Below are 18925 nucleotides of genomic sequence, written 5' to 3'. Positions count from 1 at the left end.
GTGTACAGGAGAGGAGGAGTGCAGAGGGTATGATGGGGCAGTGTGTACAGGAGAGGAGGAGGAGTGCAGAGGGTATGATGTGGCAGTATGTACAGGAGAGGAGGAGTGCAGAGGGTATGATGGGGCAGTATGTACAGGAGAGGAGGAGTGCAGAGGGTATGATGGGGCAGTATGTACAGGAGAGGAGGAGTGCAGAGGGTATGATGGGGCAGTATGTACAGGAGAGGAGGAGGAGTGCAGAGGGTATGCTGGGGCAGTATGTACAGGAGAGGAGGAGTGCAGAGGGTATGATGGGCACAGTTAGTACAGGAGAGGAGGTTGGAGGGTATGGCGGTGGCATAATGGGGAGGGATTTCTTGTGGTGTCTATGGGGTAATCAGGAAGTGATGTTGGGAAGATAAGGGAAGGTAAGTGAACATGGAATGATGTCCCTCAGCTGGGGGGGGGGGGTATTTTGCTCGGAGTGATGTCTGTATGATGTGATCTGGGGGTGATGCAAGCTGGGGGCAGTATGTACAGGAGAGGGGGACTGAGAAGTGGTCAGATAGCGATGTATATAATAAAAAAAAACTCATCCACTAAAAACATTTAAAACAATGAATCATACAACAGTACTAGATGTAAGTACAGATCTATGTAATGCAGTTTATAGCACTCTGTATCCAATCCAATTGCTCAGACTAGATAATGTGGGGTCATTTATAGCCATTCATGTAACCTGTGTGTGTAAGTGGTGAGTTCACACCTCTGATTGCACAGACTCAGAACCTGTATACATGTACAATCAGAGGTGTGAACTCACCACATACACACACAGGTTACATGAATGGCTATAAATGACCCCACATTATCTAGTCTGAGCAATTGATATTGGATGATGTTTGCACAGAGTGTTCATGCTTAGAAGTGATCTGCCAAAATGTGTTTGGGCTGCAGACCTCAGCCCCCTCCCCCTCACTATCTCCTTTGATCCTTCTCCTAAGAAAAAATATCCTTGAAAGTTTGTAACTACTACTATCCACCCTAGGAAACTTCCCACAGAAAAGTTCAGCTCACTCACCTCCTCCCTTCCTCTGGCCAGCCGACAGGAGCTACAGTGAGCTCCGCCTCCCAGGTCTCACAGCACACCGCACTGCTGATTGGAGGGGGAGGCTGAGTCAGAGATAACAAGGACCCCGCACAGCACGAGACTGGAGGGAGGGGAGGGGACAGAAACACACACCGCAGGCTCAGGTCCCTGCTGAGACCCAGAAGCCGCACCTGCCTTCCCCAATAGCCGGGACAAGTCCCGGCAGGCTAAATTAGCTGGGACTAGGTCCCAAATAACGGGACTGTCCCTTTAAAAACGGGACAGTTGGCAAGTATGCTCTCTGCCCGTTGCCGTTCGCCTCACAGCCTCTCAAATCTCACTCTTCGGGCCCCGGCTACTACTGGATGGGGAGCGGAGGAAGATCACTCCGCCAGGGAAGGCAAGGAGATAGGCAGGTGGCTGGCCAGGATTTGAGCCAAGGTCGAAGAACATGCGAGCAAAGCAGAATGAGCATGCGCCCGAAACTGAAGAAATATTTCCTCCACTCCGACCAATACATGATCATCAGAAAGGGGCACAGATAATGGAAAAATACAACCCCCTATGCTAGTAGGCACGGCGGAGCGGGGGTGTGTAATTCAATTTTTTTTATTTTAATTCGGCATTGACTGTCTTTGAAATTGCCCCTGCCCCCTATTAAATCCAATCTGGGGACAAAACCAGGGACAGACTTGGTCTGGGGACAGTGTCCTCAATCAGGGGACTGTTCCCTGAAACTGGGGATGTCTGGTCACCCTACACTAAAGGTTAAAAAAATAACAAACACGTCACACTAATACCTACACTGTGCGGCTCATTTGCCCTGAACCTTGTCTTCTGGGGTCCCTCGGTGGCTGTCTCGGCTCCTCCCTGCATCAGATAACCCCTTCTGGGAAGCGTTTTCCCAAGGGGGTCACCTTGCGGGCGCACGCCCCTGTCCAGCATTTGAGTCCATAGACACGAATGCCGGACTCGGCCCCGCCCTACGGTGCCTGCGTCATTGGATTTGAGTGACAGCAGCGATGGATGCGCTGCTATTAATCTATCCAATCAAGAGCAGAGAAGACCGGACTGAGAAGCCAGCGTGTTCTAAACGCGGGACTTTCGAGGGCTCAGGTAACTAATCCGGGGGGCTGGGGGGCTGGTAATTAAAGGATGTTTTTTCACCTTAAAGCGGGGGTTCACCCTAAACCAGTATGCCATCCTGCATACTAGCGCGAGCTACAGTATGCCTTTATTTTATTTTTTTGCGCCGTACTCACAGTTTAATCCCTTAAGTTCTAGTAGGCGTTCCTATGCAGAGGGAAACATGATTGACGGCCGGCTATGGCGCGTCACGCTTCCCCAAAATAGCCGAAATAGGACTTGGCTCTTCACGGCGCCTGCGCAGTCAGCTCCTAGTCTGTGCGCAGGCGCCGTATAGCGCCGTGAAGAGCCGAGTCCTACTCCGGCTATTTTCGGGAAGCGTGACGCGCCATAGCCGGCCGTCAATCATGTTCCCCTCTGCATAGGAACGCCTACTAAAACTTAACTAAGGGATTAAACTGTGAGTACGGCGCAAAAAAATAAAATAAAGGCATACTGTAGCTCGCATAGGAACGCTACTCCCTGCGGGGAGTCTGAAACTTAACTAAGAAATTAAACTGTGAGTACGGTGCAAAAAAAATAAATAAAGGCATACTGTAGCTCACGCTAGTATGCTGGATGGCATGGTAGAAACTTGTTTTTTGGGGTGAACCTCCGCTTTAATGCATAAGATGCATTAAAGGGGTTGTAAAGGTATCTGATAGCACCGCCCCCCCCCCCCCGAGCCCCCGTTTTACTTACCTCTCCACTCGAAAGTTCCATGCGCGTTCTCGTCTTCCATTCGGTTCCCAGTCTGGCCGGGGGGCGGGGCCGAGTGATACATTCGGCGGCTATGGGCGCCGCTGTATCACGGGAGCGCACTCGCAAAAGCTTTCCACCATGCAAGGGAGCTCGCATGAACGTGGAAAGCTTTTGCGAGGAGGAGCAGAGACAGCCGCCCAGGGACCCCAGAAGACACGGATCCGGGCCACTCTGTGCAAAATGAACTGCACAGCGGAGGTAAGTATAACATGTTTGTTATTTTTAAACAATAAAAATCTTGCCTTTAGTGTCCCTTTAAGGTGGAAAAACAGGAAACTGTAAACCCCTTTAATATTTGTGAATAAAAAGGCTGCTATGGCCAGTTATACTCCAATTCAAGTTTGGTCTTGTTAATCGTAGGTAACGTTAAGTGGGGTCAGGGCTTGAGTATGACAGTGGTGGCAGTCATAGGAAGGTGTGGACATCTTATCTACCCTGGTCATGAGTTCAAGCTCTATGGAGAGGTTAGCATTCCGAGATTTCTCTTGCAAGGTCCAAACTGCAGTTTTTTTGGTAAGTGACAAAATTGTTTTAACCAAATTCATTTTGGGTAGGCCAGGCCAAACGTCAGTGTGTGTCATAACATGGTGTCAGCTATAGTGTAATATCTGTGTCAGTGTCAGTACATGTCTGCCTGGAGAAAGAGGTGTACAGCTATAAAAATGCTTTGCTGCCTTTGGCACAAAACTGAAAAAACCGACATAGTATAGAAAGCAGACATTATATAGCATGTCAGAGATCAGTGAAGGATTGTAAATCAAACACACTCCAGAGGCAGATTGGATTGTGGGAAGCACAAGGTCCTTAAAGCTTCCTCCAAAAATGTTCCCAACAAAAAAAGCATTCCAGGCTTTAAAGTGGTTGTAAAGTCTGTGCTACCACTTTTACCTACAGGTAAGCGTATAATAAGGCTTACCTGTAGGTACCGTGAATATATCTTAAACTTGCACCGTTTAGGAGATATTTACTGTAGTCGCATGTGCCGACGTCATTGGCACATGCACACTGAAGAAACGCCTCGCTCTTTCCATGCCTTAAGTGACTGTGCCGTGAGCTCCTGCGCACATGCGTGGGAGTGATGTAATCGCGGATCCGGCCAATCACAGTGCCGGAACCATGCAAACCCGGAAATAACTCCGGGAGACATGCCGCCAGTCACAGCAGTGTATGGGGACCGCTGCAACAGCTTCATAATGAGCTAGTATGTGATGCATACTAGCTCATTGTGCCTTGGTCTTGCAGGTGTTTTTTATGTTTTTTGGGAGAGTTTACAACCACTTTAAGGCCATATAGTCAAGTAGAACGTTTATTAGATAGATAGATGGATACATACATGTATCAAAGAAAAAGTATGTTTCTTCATTATATTTGGTGGGGAGAAGTGAATTTATTAATACTTAAAATTGCTGCTCCACACATCTCAAGGGGGAACCCCATGCAAAAAAAATGCAGAAAATCTCCCAAAAATCCACACCAGACCCTTATCGGAGCATGACGTCTAGCTGGTCAAGGAGGGGGGGACCCCCTTCTCTTCTGAATAACTATAAAACAAGTAAAAGGCGCAAAAAACTTGAAGCTCTAATATAAAACTAAAAAGTCCATGAATTTGTCCATATAACATGGATAAGTGATAAGGTCCATAAACTCAGGGCTGCCACAAAGTAGGAATAGAAGCCAAATTCCAGCGAAGCTGAGAATAAACAGGCTGCCTTATGCATTCCAAGCCTCGTTTTGGAACACCTCACCACATGGTACAGGTATAGTGGACGAGGACTTGTTGATCTGCAGCACCATGAGCAAGGGCATCTGACGGCTCACCGCCCCCATCTTTCCGGTATAATTACACACAAAGTTGTGCCTGACATATTTCCCCTAAAAAAACAGTTGAGAAGTGGAGGAACCGTGACCTGGTCATCCATCTTGCTCCTGGGATGCTTTTATCTAAAAAGATGTTCTCTTTCTATTTTCACCCATGTGAGTTGCCGTTTGTTTGTTACCAATAAAGTGTTTTTAAACTTCTACACTTAGGGGCGCCTCTCTTCCTTGTTCCTTCTGAATACTTGTCAAGGATCTCAATTGCTGGACAATGTGATTGTTGACGGCTTTACATTGTTTGAAATTTTGTTGACCTTTAAAAAGTGTGTGTCTTTATTTAATACTTAAAATTTTTGTGTGTGAATAAGTAGGGGTATTATATACTCTTCACTCATTTATGTAGGGGAGAAAACGTATCTGGCGGGTCCCTTTTTTTTAAAGGGACTTCTAGATTGCAGATCCCCACAACCACTGGGTCAGGGTTTTGGAGAGGAGGCCCAGGCTTGGCGCTATATACCACAGCATACCTTCGGAGCAGGGGCGGACTGACAACTCATGGCCCCCCGGGCAATAGGACATTATGGGGCCCCCGGGCAATAGGAAATTATGGGGCCCACGGTAATAGGAGATTATGGTAATAGGAGATTATGGGGCCCCCAGGCAATAGATTATGGGGCCACACAGTATACACACACATACAGTATACATGCACAGCATACACACACAGACACACATATACACACACAGTATACATACACACAGAATACACATACACACACTGAAAAGGTACTGGAAAGGCGGGCAGCTATAATCTTGGGATTTAAAAAAAACACAGATTTTTACACACTGTCCCTGGTTTTACTGAGGCTGGCAACCCTGATGGGGACCCCTAGTGGCATGGGGACCTCGGGCAGTGCCCGAGAGCCCGAATGGTCAGTCCGCCCCTGTTTCGGAGGTCTAGTAGCATCCGTACCTTGACAGATCAGGATTGCTTTGGTGTAAACGGGTCTGTTTTGGCAGCAAAAAGACCTTCACAATATTAGGTGGATGGTCATCAATGTATGTTTGATCAGTGTATATGCTATATCCAACTATTATATTCCATTGGTTACATGTACGTTGAAAAAATGCTGACAGATCTTTACATAAGGTTGTTTTGATTAGCAATGTTTTTCCATAGAACATTCTCTCCAGTATGCGTAATCTTGTATTTTCTTGGTAAAACAGTTTGTTCCAAAAAGGTATGGCAGTCATGCCTGTGCCAAGTGCCTTCCAGGTAATTCCTTATGTTTTGAAAGAAATGGCACTGATGCAAGTAAAGCACAAATAGTAATATTTTCTAATAGTGGCAGACCAGCTAATTTCATATCAGGTATGGTGGTCACATCTAAACAGATAATACCTATTATTAGATGTTAATTATATTGATACACACTTCCTTGAGTCAATAAGTATTGTGCCACACTGCTGCCTGCCTCATTAAAGGAAAATGTTTTTTACTGTAGCGGGGCATCACCTTTTATGTGACCTAAAGACTACCATCTGCTGATCGAGAAGGATCTCGGCTCCCTCCGGTGGTCAAGTTGTGCTATAGCCACCTTCCGTTTACTTTGCATTGTTACAACAAGGAATGTTGGGAAATTGAGTACAGGGAGAAAGAGACTCCATTGCTCTGGTTTATCCATAGACTACAATACCCAGAGAGCAACTGTACAACCCCAGCATGCTTTGCTCCCCGCACAGACTTCTGGGGGAGGTAATTTAAGGAGGAGGACGTTCTTGGCGCACTCTCTCTGGACCACCTCTTCAACCCAGGAGGACACCAATGTGAAATTGAGGCCTATCCACGCCCAGGCGGATCAGCATCCAGAGACAGAGAGAGGATCCCTGACGGAGAGATCGGACGGTGTCCCAGTTCAACGGTGACCGGTGAGAGAACCGGAGACTGTCATCCTGAAGGACAGTGTGTTGGAGTTCGTAGACGGAGTGTTCCGGAAGGACAAGGCCTGATCTGATTGGGTGAGACGGGCACATGCCCGAGCATACTAACAAGAGGGTGGATCGTTTGTACTCACTACTGTGATTATACTATTCAGGCATTTTCCGCCAGTCTACTTATTCCCTTTTCGGATTACAAATTACTTTTGTTGCGCGCCAACGCATGCCACAGCGGAAGTGCACCAACTGTTGTGTTAATATGTATTAAGGTTTGGTCTGATCAACCAAACCACAATAGTGATTCACATTATTAAAAGATTGCCTATTTAGTTATAGCAACTGTTGATCTATTTATCTATTCTGTAACTGGGTAATCGGTCCCATTGGACTGTATAGCACTGTTATTAGAGAAAGAGATCTGGGTGAGGCTTGGCAGGGAGGTGCTTCAGTGCGATGTCTTACTGAAGGGACCCCCTTTTGCTGTGTGCTTACACAGGTCTGTGTATTTATCAGGATCATAAATAATAATTTGTACTTATCTCATATCTCTAATTTTGACTCTTGCAGGGCTCTGCAAGAAGTCCATTATTGTTTTACCTTTTGTTTCTTTTGTCTCTACCTTATTAAGTAAAAAGTTACCTTGGTTAAGCTGAATTTGTTACCTTGGTTAAGCTGAATTTGTGTGCAGTTCCTCTGTCATCTTACGGGATCAATACAACTCAAGGTAACCATTTGTTATATCATTTACTGTGGTGTGTCAAGGTTCTGTGTCTCCTAACAGTTATTGGGGTTTGCAATTCTCACTGATACTAGTTGTGCCAAGGGAGGGTTTGAGACAGTTTTAGGGGTTGGTAGCCAGAGCGTAGACCCAAAACAAACCAGCAGCTCCTTCAGGGGTAGTGCTACATTACTATAAAGTGTAAATGAAATGTTCTGGAATTCACAGCGTAAATGTTAATGGTCTGTAGCAGAAAGAAAAAGAAAATACTCAGCAACAGGTTTGTGTCACAACGTTTTTTGTTAGGTTTTATTTTTTATTTTTTAAAAAAAATTTTTTTTTAAATTTAAAGTAATTGTAAACCCTCATGTTTTTTCACCTTAATGCATCCTGGGTGTCATGCAGCAGCCCCTCACCCCCCCCCCCCTGTTTTACTTACTTAAACCCGTTATTTCTTGCCCCAGGAACGAGCAAACCAACTCTAGCCAGTGTCCCATGTCCTGATTGGATAGATTGATAGCAGCAAAGCCATTGGCTCCCTCTGCTGTCAATCAAATCTAATGACGCTGGCACCGGGGGGCGGGGCCAAATCCTGCTGTCTGTGTCAATAGATGCAACAACAGGACACAGGAGTGCGCCCACACGCAAGGGTTGTTGTTCGCACACAAGGGTGTCCTGAAAAAAAAGAGCAGTTCTCCGACGAGACACTCGAGAAGAGGAGGAGCCACAAGCGCCACTGAGGGACCCCAGAGGAGGAGAATCGGGACCACTCTGTGCAAACCCAACTGCACAGAGGAGGTAAGTAGGACATGTTTGTTATTTAAAAAACAAACAAAAAACAAGGGTTTAGTAACCCTTTAATACAACAAACGTGCAAAATAAGATTATATGAAGAAGTAGCAGAGGCAAGAACACATAAGCAGATGTATCAGGGGCGTAATATTTGCACATTTGTATAAAAAAAAGCACATGGGAAAATAAAGAACAGTCCGGAGTGAGGGGATCATGGTAGATTATCCATGGGTCCCAAATTTAAAAAAATTTGGCATGGAAATCAGTGAGTATGAAGTTAAGTTTCTCATGGACCATGGTACCCATAAGCCACTCCCAGCACAAATTCCCCCCAAATACCCCTTCCTAGCACAAATCTTTTTCCCTCCCTACACAAATCCCCCTAAATCACCACTCTTAGCACCCCCCATTTCCCTTCCTAGAACAATACCACGTGGCGTCCCCCAAGTTCCCCCTTCCAACACAAGTCCCCCCCATTTCCCCGTGGCACCCCCTGCAGCTCACACTATACCACAGTTACATAGTTACATAGTTAGTCAGGTTGAAAAAAGACACAAGTCCATCCAGTTCAACCACAAAAAACAAAATAAAAAAACACAGTAAAATCCTATACACCCAACTCCATACCCACAGTTGATCCAGAGGAAGGCAAAAAACCCCAGCGGAGCATGATCCAATTTGCTACAGCAGGGGAAAAAATTCCTTCCTGATCCCCCGAGAGGCAATCGGATTTACCCTGGATCAACTATACCTACAAATCTTAGTACTCAGTTATATTCTGTACATTTAGGAAATAATCCAGACCTTTCTTAAAGCAATCTACTGAGCTGGCCAGAACCACCTCTGGAGGGAGTCTGTTCCACATTTTCACAGCTCTTACTGTGAAAAAACCTTTCCGTATTTGGAGGTGAAATCTCTTTTCCTCTAGACGTAAAGAGTGCCCCCTTGTCCTCAGTGTTGACCGTAAAGTGAATAACTCAACACCAAGTTCACTGTATGGACCTCTTATATATTTGTACATGTTGATCATATCCCCCCTTATTCTCCTCTTCTCAAGAGTGAATAAATTTAGTTCCTCTAATCTTTCCTCATAGCTGAGCTCCTCCATGCCTCTCATCAGTTTGGTTGCTCTTCTCTGCACTTTCTCCAGTTCTCCTATATCCTTTTTGAGAACTGGTGCCCAAAACTGAACTGCATATTCCAGATGAGGTCTTACTAATGATTTGTACAGGGGCAAAATTATATCTCTGTCTCTGGAGTCCATACCTCTCTTAATACAAGAAAGGACTTTGCTCGCTTTGGAAACCGCAGCTTGGCATTGCATGCCATTATTGAGCTTATGATCAACTAAAACCCCCAGATCCTTCTCCACTACAGACCCCCCCAGTTGTACTCCCCCTAGTATGTATGATGCATGCATATTCTTAGACCCCAAGTGCATAACTTTACATTTATCTACATTAAACCTCATCTGCCACTTAGTCGCCCAATCAGACAGAGCATTGAGGTCGGCTTGTAAATTGGAGACATCCTGTAAGGACATTATTCCACTGCATAGCTTGGTGTCATCTGCAAAGACAGAAATGTTACTTTTGATCTCAGACCCAATATCATTTATAAATATATTGAAAAGTAAGGGTCCCAGCACTGAACCTTGGGGTACACCACTCATAACATTGGACCATTCAGAGTAAGAATCATTAACCACGACTCTCTGAATTCTGTCTTTCAGCCAGTTTTCTATCCATTTACAAACTGATATATCCAATCCTGTAGACCTGTGCCCAGGGTAGCTGCATTTCCTGCCCACCCCTTGTCCTAGCCCTATTGCGGGCTCTGGGCAGTGTCTGTTGGGCTGCCAGGGAGACAAATCCCACCAAATCCTCTGGGCTTTAGTCAGGGACCGGATCAACATATGTAAGGCTTCTTAAGGGTTGCGTGCGAGGAAGATACAGTATATAGGCCGATCTGAAAATTGTATAAACTCGCTAGTAAAATTGCATTGCCTTCGGACAAGACCGCCAGATATGAAAAATAATGCCTTGTTCTCTGCACCTTCGAAAACATAGGGGGAATGCTGAGGGGGAAAAAATGGGTACACGCACCAGGGTCATGTACCAGCATAAAAGCAATTTGTAAGCAGTCTCGAGTAAATCATTTCCGGGAACATTTAGAGGAGTCTATCCCAATTTGATGATAGGTGGCTTTATCTAACGTTTTGCCTAGGTCAGTTTCCCACTTTGAAATATAGGGAAGTGTGCAAGGGTTCATAAAATCTGTGAGCGACGCGTAAAAGTCTAAAAATAGACCCTTCAGGTATAGGTCTCTTCAGCAGCAATTTTTGAATGGGATTAGGTATATGGGAGATTCCGGTTCACACATGAGCAAGTATGAGTATGGTACCATATTTGAGTGTATCGGAAAACCCTGGAAGTTGCCAGTGCTCACGTAACTATTCAAAAAATTGTATATCATTGAGTGCCAGTAGTTCATAAATATACGTGATCCCTCTTCCTCGCCACTACTGGAACACCAAATGCTTATAATTATAAACTGGAGGAAATGGGGAGTATCTAGGACACCAGAATAAGGCAGATGGGGTGACATCAAGCAGGAAAATAATTTCACAGAATCCCACAATCGCAATGAGTGTAGTAAAGACAATTTGAGAATGGGTGGGGTCCAGAGGCCACAGGAGGTTATATATAAAAGGACGAACATTCCCTGATTACCAAATTGACACAAATAGCAACAGATTTACTCTTGAACAAGTGTCATGAGCATGGGTCAGGCTTGGAAGCTAGTGGCTAAAGCAGTGGAAAGATTCACACAAAAACCAGCAGGATAAATAGAAAGCAGATTTACTTGGCGGGTGACATGGGCTCACCTGAGGTGCAGGTTCTAAGCACTAACCGGTCTTTAACAGAGCTCATGGTGGTGGTCCTTCAGGATCACTCCATCGACAAGTGAGCAAGCCAGGGTGCGGTAGCAGGTGTAGCAGGTATAAATTAAGCAGAAGCATAGTCATTAAACAAGCCAAAGGAAATTCCGACAACAAATGTCCGATGGAGCATACAGACGGTCGGATTATCCAACAAAACACATCCATCACACAATTGTTGTCGGAATATCCGATCGTGTGTACGGGCCTTTAGACTCCTTTCACACTGGGGCAGTTTTCAGGCGCTTCTGGAAATAGCCTCTGCTAAGAGCCTGAAAACCGCCTCCCATTCATTCCAGTGTGACTTTTCACACTCGGGTCGTGCGTTTGCGGGACATATAAAAAGTCCTGCAAGCAGCAGCTTTGGGGCGGGTTGGGAGCGCTGTATTTAGCGCTCCCAAAACACCCTCCCATTGGAATGAACAGGCAGCGCATTCAATGCTTCAGAAAAGAGCTTTGAAAGTGCCGCAAAATTAGACTTTTTAACCCTTTTTCCGTGGTCAAACCCACCCCGCTAGTGGCTGAAAATCACCACTGAAACAGCGCTAAAGTGCTGCTAAAATGGCACTTTAGCACTAAAGGCGGGCGCTCTCAGTGTGAAAAGGGTCTAAGTGGCGAGCATGTATGGCCCTAGATTATGTGAATGCATTTGTTTTATATGTTTATTTTAATAAATATACTTTATTGCTTAATGCGATGAGGCCCCTTCTTTGTGATTTATATAATTCCCCACATTTATGAGTGGAATCGACTGAAAGAAATATATTTGGATGTGAAGGTTTCTCCACTGGCTTGAAAATATTCACCATAAAGCAATGATAGACTTTTTTTTACTAAAAGGTCATTTATTTTTGGAGAATTACCCAAACCACTGTGTTGTGAGCACTGAAACACTTTATTTGGTACTGGCTGAAGGACTGTGGCACTTTGTAGAATAGGAATTTACAGAAGATTGAAGAAAAGGAATAGCATATATTTTAAGAGCACCTTTATTTTTTCCACAATACTAAGATTTCTAAGCACATTCATTGCTATAAAGACATGATTAGAATTATATCCACAGTTCTTTTTTAGCACATTGATTGAAACAGAGATTTTTTATATATCACACATTAATTTTCTATTTTCTTATGATAATATGATATACACCAAAATTATCGGTACGCCTGTCTTCACACATACATGAACTTCAATGGCATCCCAGTCTTATGGGTAGATTCACACACAATGGCCTAAAATTAGGACGGCCTAGCCTACTTTTTTTAGGCTACACTGCCGAAAATTATTTAGGTTAGAAGTGATTCTCAAACCACTTACCTTAAAATTTTGCCTAAAACGAGCGGGCGTAAGCGCGCCTAATTCAAATGACTGGGAGGGGGGCGTGTATTATTGAAATGAGGCTTGACCTCACGTTTTTTGAACTTTTTTACACTGCGCATGCGCCGGGCGACTACATTTCCCAGTGCGCATTGCGGCTAAGTAGGCCGTACGGGCCTATTGATTTTGACGCGTACGTAAACAGCGTAAATCCCGATTCACGGACGACTTGCGCAAACGACGTAAAAAATTCGAACCTCGCGGCGGGAACGGCGGCCATACTTAACATTGTTATTCCACCTCATAGGTGGAATAACTTTAGGCGGCCTATCGTGTACGGAAATGACGTAACTCGACGGTGTAGGCCCGGCGTACGCTCGTAAATCGTCGGGAATCGGCTTATCCCCTCATTTACATAATCTAGGCCGGCCGCAATGGCAGCGCCATCTAGTGGCCAAAAGAAACATTGCAGCCTAATATAGAATGGCGCAAGCCAGCCTATCTTAGGTATGTTTAAGTGTATCTCTGTTTGAGAATACACTTAAACATAGGCCGGCTTAGATTCAGAGTTAGGTCGGCTTATCTGTAGATAAGCCGGCCTAACTCTTTGTGAATCTACCTATTTGTCCGTATTGAGTTGGTCCACCCTTTGCAACTATAACAGCTTCAACTAACTATACTGGGAAGGCTGTCCACAAGGTTTAGGAGTGTATCTATAGGAATGTTTGACCATTCTTCCACAAATGCATTTGTGAGGTCAGGCACTGATATGGACGAGAAGGCCTGGCTCAAAGTCTCCGCTCTAATTCATACCAAAGGTGTTCTATCGGATTGAGGTCAGGACTGTGAATTATAGCGGAGATTGCAAGCCAGCCTTCTTGTCCACATGAGTGCCTGACCTCACAAATGCGCTTCTGGAAGAATTGTCAAACATTCCAATAGACACATTTCTAAACCTTATGGACAGCCTTCCAAGAAGAGTTATAGCTGTTTTAGCTGCAAAGGGTGGGTCAACTCAAAATTGAACCCTACGGACTAAGACTGGGATTCCATTAATGTTCATGTTAATATAAAGGATGGTGTCCCTATACTTTTGGTAATAAAGTGTATATGTTTGGTTTATTTAAGCACTGTTAATATACACTTTTAATTTGCACCTATACCAACCCTATACTGCATTATAATAAACCTATTACCGCATCTGAACCACATCTACCTTGCACCTGTGCCAAGACTATAAAATACCTATGCTGCATGCAAGTTCTCGGGGCTGTCGATAAGTCCAGCTAGCACTGACATGCAGGCCTGACACTGGCTCGGCCAGGCCCAAAGCAAATGATCTTTGCAAGCAGGGACCCTATTGTGTAGAAAAATTTAGGTAGTCCCAATCAGGGATGTATCTTGGCCTAGGCCGACACTTTGCGGGGGCGGCACAGCCGGGCACCAAAGCCGCCCCCCGCACGAAAAAAAAGACCCTCGATCCGTCCTTTTATTTAATCGGCTCCCGCGGCCGCCTTCCGGCTCCCTCATAAATTTAGCCCCCAGCGCGGCGGCCTGTAGCATGGTACTTGGCCAGGGGGAGGGAGCGACTGACGCAGTGACGCGCGCATTAAACGGCCGGTGATTGGCCAGACCGGGTGCATGTCATACCAGAGGCGGGCTCCGGTCTGGCCAATCACCGGACGTTTAATGCAGGCGTCACTGCGTCAGTCGCTCCCTCCCCCTGGCCAAGTACCATGCTACAGGCCGCCGCGCCGGGGCTAAATTTATGAGGGAGCCAGAAGGCGGCCGCGGGAGCCGATTAAATAAAAGGATGGATCGGGGTATTTTTTTTGTGCGAGGGACGGCTTTGGTGGCCGTGCCGCCCCCCGCAAAGTGCCTGGCCGGCCCTGAAGTGTCTGCAGGATCCCACCGCGGCGTTTGCACAGGTAGGGGAAAAACAGGCAGCACACTCAGTGCACCCAGTAACCAACCTGAATACAAATAAAAAAACGTTTTCTGCTGTCAGGTTTATATTGTAATTTACAATATGTACAGAGGGGAACTGAGGTGTGGGGGAGGAAGTTACAGAGGTGGGGGGGGGGGTACAGATATGTGGGGGGGTACAGAGAGAACAGATATTGAGGGAGGGGTCCAGAGGGGGAACACAGATGTGTGTGTGTGGGGGGGGAGTGGTGGGATCAGAGGGGAACAGAGGTTGCGGGGGACAGAGATAAACAGAGGTGCGAGAGGAAAGGGTACAGACATAAACAGAGGTGTGGGGGTACAGAGATAAACAGAGGTGCGGGGAGGGTACAGAGGTGTGGGGAGGGTACAGAGGTATGAGGGTACAGATGTGCGGGGAGGATACAGAGGTATGAGGAGGGTACAGAGGTGCGGGGAGGGTACAGAGGTATGAGGAGGGTACAGAGGTATGAGGAGAGTACAGAGGTGCGGGGAGGGTACAGAGGTATGAGGAGGGTACAGAGGTGCGGGGAGGGTACAGAGGTATGAGGAGGGTACAGAGGTGCGGGGAGGGTACAGAGGTGCGGGGAGGGTACAGAGGTACAGGGAGAGTACAGAGGTGCGGGGAGGGTACAGAGGTATGAGTAGGTGTGGGGAGGGTACAGAGGTCACATCAGTCCCTGCCCTCAAGGAGCTTACAATCTAAAGTCCCTAACTCGCATTCATACATACACATGATAAGGGCAACAATTTAGACAGGAGGCAACTGGATTGATTGATGTAAGTATGGAGTGAATGGTGCGTGCTAATGTACAGAGAGGAAGAGGTGGAGCTCTAACAGGAAAAGGTGGAGCCTAAAGTTGAAGGGGTGTGGTTTACAGATGATAGGGCGTGTCTAATACACCTCTGGTCCCAATGCTTGCTGTCCATGTGGATACTGATCCCAGCACCACCTTTTCAGGTCCTGCCAGCCCTTCTGGCTGCAGCTGCCTCTCTCCACTGCCCATGCCACCATAGTCCACTCCACTAGCTCTGTACCCATCCCAGACTGCAATCCCCCAGTCCTCTCAGGCATGCCTCCCAGTCCTCCTGACTGTACATATTACTAAGCAGCCCTCTTGGCTGCGACCTCTTGTTCCTCCCTGCAGACCTGTCTGGCAGTGCTCTCCTGCTGTCCTCTCATTGCTCCCATGCCTCTTCTCAAGACACCCCTCCGTGTGTCTTGAGAGGGTCCTTCCCGCAACCGAGCCCAGGTCCAAGGTCACCCCCCAGACTGGGGAACTACCTTCAAAGCCACGACAGCCTAGCACTCCATCTCCAGCATCCACCAAAATAACTCCTCCCCAGCTGGGCTGATCCTATTTAAGGAGGCCTGCCCCCTGCCAATACAGATTGGGGATTGGTCAGTGCTCCTCAGAACACTCCAGGCAGCTCCACCTCTCCTCTCCTCCTTCCTTTCCAGAAGATTCCAGAATGTTTTGGAGGTCTCAGTGATGTCGCCTGTGTCTCTCTCAATCCCAGACCAAACAAACAGACAACCAAGCCTGAAATTTGCCTACACTAACAAAAACCTAACCACTACCACTTCTAGAACACTAGTGGGGGCTACATTGTGTCTGAGGACAGGCATGTATTGTAATAGAAGGGGGCAGAAGGGTTTGCTGGGTGAGTTTTCTTTTGCTGATGGGGACTTTGCTTAGGGACTAGGGTGGGGGTGCAGAGGGAGGTGTGCTTCTCTGGGATGGGTAGAAGGGGGGTGGGGGGGTTGCTGGTTTGAGAGGAGTTTTTCTGGGGTAGAGTTATCTTTTGCTAAAATTCGGTTTTTCAAAGGGGTCAGAGACCGCTCGTTCGTCAGAATTCCTTGTGTATTGTCACGATTGCTCATTTGTTTGCAACAATTGCTAGTTTTTTTGCCCCCATATAGACACAATTGCTCATGTGTTGCTATCCACATATTGTAACAATTGGCTCTTTTCTACCCACGCAATTTAATGATTGTTTATTTGTTGCTACAAATACTATATCTGATTTTAAAAGGACACTTACCTGTCCAGGGATCCAGCGCTGGAGTCACCTGGGCCAGTTCTTTGCAGGTCTTCAGGCGGTGGCAACACCACAGTAACTGTGGGAAGCCAGCTGTGACTGCTTCACAGCTGGCTCCCCACTGCGCATGCACGAGCCATGCTGTGCCCTGTAAATGGTCCCAGAAGGCAGCAGGCAGAAGAGGGGGGGGGGGGGGTGAAGCAATTAGGGCAGAAGCGGAAGCAGGTACCTGCTCCCCCTTCAAAAAAAAAATCTACAAAAGTTGAAGAAGAGGGAGGGAGTAAGCAGAAAACCAGAACTTCTGCCTTAAGTTCTTGTGTCAGTTTCACAGTGTGCTTCCATAGTCTGCTGCTAGAGTCCCCAGAAAACTGACTCACTGTACTTATGTCATGGTGGTTGTGTCACCAGATGAATGGAGGCCCTAAGAGGGCACAGGATCGAATGTGCCATCCAGTATTCACCAGCTTGCCTTATAGCTTTGCTGCAGAACAGCTCCCAGGTTGCGACCCCCTTATAACACCAAACTGGCAGCAACGGACAGCAACGACACAATTGGCTCTTTTTTACCCACTCAATTTAATGATTGTCTATTTGCTGCTACAAACACTATAGCTGATTTTAAAAGAACATTTACCTGTCTAGGGATCCAGCGTAGGGTGACCACGTGTCCGGGATTGCCCGGGACAGTCCCGCATTTTGCAGGTCTGTCCCGGGTACCTTCATTCCAGGACAATACAGTGTCCTGGAATGAAACTGACACAGCCACCCCCCAAGCCAAACTAATGCCCCCAAAAAAGGCTGTCACATCGCCGCTTTACTAACTAACGGTACTTGTCCTTGCCGGGAATGCCTGGAGGAGAACAGTCCCCGCCCCCTGCTTGTAATTGGAGAAATCCTAAATCCCGCCTCTCGTGTCAAATCACTGTGCTGTGATTCGTTACAGCACAAGCTGATTTTTGGGAAGGGGGGGGTGTCCCTGAATGGTAGTTTGGAAATGTGGTCACCCTAATCTAGCGCTGTCATCACTTGGGCCAATTCTTTGCAGGTCTTCGGGTTCCCCGACATCACCACAGCAACTTTGGGAAGCCAGCTGTCAGTGGAAGCAGGTACCCGCCCCCCCCCCCCCCCCTCAAAAAGAATCTCAAAAAGTTGAAGAAGAGGATGGAAAGAGGCAAAAAAACAGAACTTCTGCCTTAAGTTCTTGTGTCAGTTTCACAGTGTGCTCCCATAGTCAGCTGCTAGAGTCCCCAGAAACATTTGAAACTGGCTCACTGTACTTACAGTTGCCACAAAAAGTATGTGAACCCTTTTGGAATGATATGGATTTCTGCACAAATTGGTCATAAAATTTAATCTGATCTTCATCTAAGTCACAACAATAGACAATCATAGTCTGCTTAAACTAACAACACACAAAGAATTAAATGTTACCATATTTTTATTGAACACACCATGTAAACATTCACAATGCAGGTGGAAAAAGTATGTGAACCCTTGGATTTAATGACTGGTTGAACCTCCTTTGGCAGCAATAACTTCAACCAAATGTTTCCTGTAGTTGCAGATCAAACGTGCACAAGGGTCAGGAGTAATACTTGACCATTCCTCTTTACAGAACTGTTTCAGTTCAGCAATACTCTTGGGATGTCTGGTGTGAATTGCTTTCTTGAGGTCATGCCACAGCATCTCAATTGGGTTGAGGTCAGGACTCTGACTGGGCCACTCCAGACGGCGTATTTTCTTCTGTTTAAGCCATTCTTTTGTTGATTTACTTATATGCTTTGGGTCGTTGTCCTGTTGCAACACCTATCTTCTGTTGAGCTTCAGCTGGTGGACAGATGACCTTAAGTTCTCCTGCAAAATGTCTTGATAAACTTGGGAATTATTTTTTCCTTCGAGGATAGCAATCCGTCCAGGTCCTGACACAGCAAAGCAGCCCCAAACCATGATGCCCCCACCACCATACTTCACAGTTGGGATGAGGTTTTGATGTTGGTGTGCTGTGCCTCTTTTTCTCCACACATAGGGGCTGATTTACTATTAACAGTGAGCTGGATAGATCCTTAATTAGGCGCATGAACCGGCGTAGCAGCGGGCGCAATGCAAGTAATATGTAAAGCCGCCGCTGAACTCCCTTTAGAAGTCTATGGGAGAAATCAAAAGTGTTATTTTTAAAGGTTTATATGCAAGTTTTGTCCGAAAAAGTGTCTGGGGACCTGAGTCCTGCCCCAGGGGACATGTATCAATGCTTTTTATATTTTTTAAAATGACCGTTTTTTCTGGAGCAGTGAATTTATTAATGCTTAAAGTGAAACAATAAAAGTGAAATATTCCTTTAAATTTCGTACCTGGGGGGTGTAAAGTAAGCATGTGAAAAAGTGCATGTTTCCTGTACTTAGAACTGTCCCTGCACAAAATGACATTCTGAAGGAAAAAAGTCATTTAAAAATCACTCGCCGCA

Source organism: Rana temporaria, chromosome 1 (assembly GCF_905171775.1).
Source record: "Rana temporaria chromosome 1, aRanTem1.1, whole genome shotgun sequence".
NCBI lineage: Eukaryota > Metazoa > Chordata > Amphibia > Anura > Ranidae > Rana > Rana temporaria.
This window is presented reverse-complemented; position numbering follows the sequence as displayed.